This window comes from Osmia lignaria, chromosome 11, assembly GCF_051020975.1.
Source record: "Osmia lignaria lignaria isolate PbOS001 chromosome 11, iyOsmLign1, whole genome shotgun sequence".
Classification (NCBI taxonomy): Eukaryota; Metazoa; Arthropoda; class Insecta; order Hymenoptera; family Megachilidae; genus Osmia; species Osmia lignaria.
In genome coordinates, this window is record NC_135042.1 from 52501 (window position 1) to 57500 (window position 5000).

Here is a 5000-nt window from a genome sequence, read left to right on the forward strand (position 1 = left end):
CACATGAACATCGACATTTCGAACGCACATTGCGGTCCACGGATACAATTCCTGGACCACGCCTGGCTGAGGGTCGTTTTCTTAACAAAAGACTGCTTGCGTTTGCTTCTCGAAAAAAGAGTAATTCATTTCTTTCTAAACATCTCGCCGTCGTTCAACGAAAGTAGAACGTTTCGGAGCGGGATTATCGAACGAAATTGAAAGAATGAATGAACGATAAACAAAGAAAGAGTCGCAACGTACGAGCGATAGTTGGGCAGTTCGTCGGCGTTTGTCGTGGAAACGATGTGACGAAAATCGCAACCGATACACTAAATGCAGGCCGTTAAAGGAGAGAAACAAATTTCGAAATATCTCTTCGAACTAGCGCAAGTGCGTCACGGCGCGCGAGTCGTTCGTTAAAATTTATAAACGACCGCCCGTGAAAGCACCGAGTTCTCGGAAGATAATCTATAAAGATTCTCCATCCTGCTGGAAGTTATCGGATCGGCGCGATTGTTCACTTGTAGAAATCCACGCTCCCGACGTTGCCAGAAACGATATTTACGAAAGGTGTGTCAAAAATAAACGAAAGAAGCTCTCCTATAAATTTAGAAAAAGCAAACGAGTGAAATGTTTGAGATGATAATTTGCTGAAATGCAAGCTCGAATAGCCCCAGGGTTTCGAATGATTCCCCGCGCTTTATACATCTCTCTGTTTACAAACGGTGTATAAATGAAAGATCGCTTCAGATGGGTCGTCGCTGTTTGACGCGCGATGCTGTTCCTTTTTTTTTTGTCTGTCTGTGCGTTTAGCTTCGCTAAACAAGTTAAATGGTTAAAAAGCGTCGAAAAAGCGAATACACACGCGACAAGACAAATCTAACGAGTAAAGGAACGCTCCGCTCCAAGATAAAAATGGTTGTTTACAATCAATACAGCGTTTCGGTACCCCTGATCGTAGTCTGAAACTGTGTAACAAAAGAGAGGAAAGCGAATGGTGAAGGAACTTCGAAGCCTCCGTGGCGTGGCTAGAACTTGTGATAAAAGTATGTTTGCAGCAATTATGCATGCTCCCGTTAAAACAGCATTTCAATGTCTCGCATGGCTTAAAGCTCTAGGAGGCTTCAACATTTAGAATACATACGGACTACTTCGTTTGTTAAAGATAAGCGAAGACCGCGCGACCATCGCTCGGTCGTCCAGTCCTCGAAAGTTTTGTTGCGTTCCAAAGAAGAGACAAATGGGGTTTACCCTTGCGCTAAGGGGAGAAGAAGAGAAAAGCAGTTGTTAAATCTAAGAGGTGTGTGGAGTACATCGCGTGTTGGTTAAAATTGTTAAATGAAGTATACGCGAAATGTTCTCTCGCTCTTGCTTTTCCTCTTGCTTCCGTGGCGCTCGAAAAGAAGGGATGATAAATAAAGAAACCTATTCGAAATCTCTTGTGGAACAAAAAATAATACGGACGGACGTTAAAATTGAACCGAGACGAAATGGATCGTCTTGCGAGTTGTCTTCGCTTTGAAATTGTTAAAAATTGATAAAAGCAATACGACGAAGCTGCAGTCCGCAAAATGTTTGAAGCAAAAAGGAAATAACACGAAAATTATGGGAACGTCGTGTCTCAACTTTTTTTTCCCTCTTGTGCTCGTTTCATCGAACGATAAATACAAACATTTTGAAACGAGAGAGGAGGAAAAATTGAATATGCGAAAGGTTGATTCACGCACAGTTTCTCTACGTGTTTGCTTTTTTGCTTCTTTTCGTTTATTTTTTTTTTTTTTTGCATCGAGCATCATTATTCACCTTTCGATGAAACCAAAGAAATTGACGACCTCAGAGTAGGCGAGATTACCCGCTGAATTTAAGCATATTATTAAGCGGAGGAAAAGAAACTAACTAGGATTTCCTTAGTAGCGGCGAGCGAACAGGAATGAGCCCAGCACTGAATCCCGCGGTACCGCCGCTGGGAAATGTAGTGTTCAGGAGGATCCGTTTATCCCGAGACATCGAATTGCGTCCAAGTCCATCTTGAATGGGGCCATTTACCCATAGAGGGTGCCAGGCCCGTAGTGACCGGTACGCGTTTCGGGAGGATCTCTCCTTAGAGTCGGGTTGCTTGAGAGTGCAGCCCTAAGTGGGTGGTAAACTCCATCTAAGGCTAAATACGACCACGAGACCGATAGCGAACAAGTACCGTGAGGGAAAGTTGAAAAGAACTTTGAAGAGAGAGTTCAAGAGTACGTGAAACCGTTCAGGGGTAAACCTGAGAAACCCAAAAGATCGAATGGGGAGATTCATCGTCAACAACGCTGGCTCCCGTTGGTGCGCGATGCCCCGGATGGACCTTCGGGTTCCATTAGCGAGGGCACACCACCTTCGGCGAATGTTCCGGCGAGGTAGTCGTGCACTTCTCCCCTAGTAGAACGTCGCGACCCGTTGCGTGTCGGTCTACGGTCCGAGGCGGAGCCTGTCCGTCACCTTAACGGTGTTCGTGACAGACCCTCGGTTGCCTGGCCGACTGCGCGACGGTACTCAGACGGTATCAGGCCGCAACCAATCCATTTTCGAATGTGTGTGCGTCAGGACCGCCGCAAGCTAGGTTCAGTTATAATTACCCGGATGTACGGACTATGCGCCGTCCCCGGGTCTGGCCAGCTGTTAGCAGGAGGAGTCCTTGGACTGGCCAAGCTTTGAATTACCGGTCGGCGACGCTATTGCTTTGGGTACTCTCAGGGCTCAAGCCTGCGGGCAAAATGTTAAATATTAGACGTTAAATGCTAAATGTAAATGTTAAATGGTAAAGGGTAAATGTTAAATGTTAAAGGTTAAATGCTAAACAGGAAAAACCTACTAGGACTGCTAAACCTTATACTGAACTGGCACGAAAACGGACATGAGATGGCATCGAATCGGAACTGTCGCCTAGATCTCTCTCCTTCTATAAGCTAAATTAAATAATGGGTAGAACATGCACGAACGAAAAAGCCTCGGACGCAGGGGTTCTCGGCCCTGGAACCCCTGTGGCGGAAATATCCGCTTTGGATAGGAGGGCTACCGATAAACAACCTGGCGATTCAAACGGTCACGAATTGGCTCAGCGAATTGACATACCCCTGTCCTCAACGACCGCTTGCTTGGCCTGCAGTCTGGCTGGTACACAGACAATATGCGCAAGCGATAAAGCCATCGCAGTACACGCGCAGAAACAACATCCAAAACTGCGTTTAGTCTGGTGCTGCGCGAAGTGTGGAAAAGAGTCCGAAAAGATACATAGTATCAAATGCCACATCCCGAAGTGCAAGGGTAAATGTGAACCTGTTGAGCAGAGTTTCAAATGCACTGGGTGTGACAAGACCTTCGCCACAAAAAGGGGACTGTCAATTCACGAAATGCACATGCACCCAGACATCAGAAACGCAGCACGAGCCAAGACTGTAGAGCCAGGTAAGGGTAAGAAAGGCAGGAAATGCTCTGTCTGGACGGAGGAAGAGACAGCTTTGCTTCGGGAGTTAAACGACCGATTCAAAGCCGAAAAACAGATAGGCGCTAAAATTAGAAATTACTTCCCCGATAAAACACTGAAACAGATCAGTGAGAAAAGGAGACAGTTAAATACGCGCCAAAGGCCGGTTGTACCGGCTGAGGCGGAGGAGGATAACTCCAGTAACATCTCCGAACCCAACAACATCCACGTCTCGCCGGTCGAAACGATAAATGAGGACGACGAGGAGGATGCATGGAAGGAACCTCTAATCGAATGTATCAGGGCTGGCCCCGTTCTAGAGGATCCGGAAATGGCTAAAATAGACAGCGAAATTGTTAAACTTGCCCAAGGTGAATGCCGGCCCGAAGGTATCAATCGCGTTGTGAACGCTCTAGTCGAAATGCTAAAAGGCGGAGAGGGGGATAAACGCCGAAAAACCCCAAAAAAACTCGAAGAATTCAAAGTCCAAGCCAAACTCCAAGGCTCAAAGCAAGAGAACTAAGCTTGGCAAATTCAAATACGCTCGATACCAGGAGGTCTACAAAAAATGCCCCAAGAAATTGGTGGACATGGCAATCACGGGGGCAGAATTTGAAAGCGATAAAATCACTTTACCGAATAGCGCCGATGTAATCGGACTATACGGTGAGCTGTGGGGAACCACTGGCGAATGCGAGGGCTTGCCCTCTTTCGAAGGAAATCAAAGACAGCCGCACATACCAACGCGGGAAATCTGCACGCCAATTACGGCGGAGGAAATCATCGTCAGAATGCGAAAGGTAAAAACCGACTCAGCAGCAGGCGTCGACGGTGTGCGCAAAGTACACTTGAGAAAGAAGGGAGTGGTTCAGATACTAGCTAAATTGTATAACCTATTAATGTTATCTGACCACTACCCGGAACAATGGAGGATAAATCGAACAGCCCTAATACCCAAGCAAGGAAAAGACACCGCGGACGTCAAAAATTGGCGTCCGATCACCATCGGGTCAATGCTGGGTAGGATGTACTCCGCCATGATCGACGCTAGACTGAGAAGGCACGTACAGCAATCCATCCGTCAAAAAGGTTTCACCAAGGAGGACGGATGCAAACATAACATCGCATTGCTGTCGCATGCCCTGGCGGTGATGAAAAAACGCAATGGTGGTGTGGTAACAATTGTCGATATCGCAAAAGCGTTCGACACGGTACCACACGCGGCTATTAAGGAATGCCTTACTCGAAAAGGAGTCTCCTCAAAGGTTGCTCAACTAATAAGGCAAATGTACGACAGATGTCGTACAAAAGTTAAAACGAACAACGGGGAAGTGAGCGTCACGCTAAATCGAGGTGTTAAACAAGGTGACCCGCTATCCCCGCTAATCTTCAATCTAATAATAGACCCCGTTATCGAATATTTGAATAACAACACAACGGGAGTCTCGGTTGAAGATGAAAACCTGTCGATTCTCGCCTTCGCCGATGATATGGTGTTACTGGCTAAGGACGAAAAAGAAGCGAGAAAACAAATTCGAATATTGCACCAGTTCCT

At 46.5% G+C, this 5000-nt stretch overlaps 1 non-coding gene across 1 annotated transcript in view; it reads left to right on the forward strand.

Annotated features, from left to right (window-relative positions):
* LOC143305878 (5.8S ribosomal RNA) overlaps positions 1-76 on the forward strand; it is a 155-nt gene extending 79 nt beyond the window's left edge. The window contains exon 1 of the ribosomal RNA XR_013063088.1: positions 1-76. This exon is cut by the window's left edge and continues 79 nt beyond it. This is a non-coding gene — a ribosomal RNA (5.8S ribosomal RNA).
* The last annotated feature ends 4924 nt before the right edge of the window (positions 77-5000 follow it).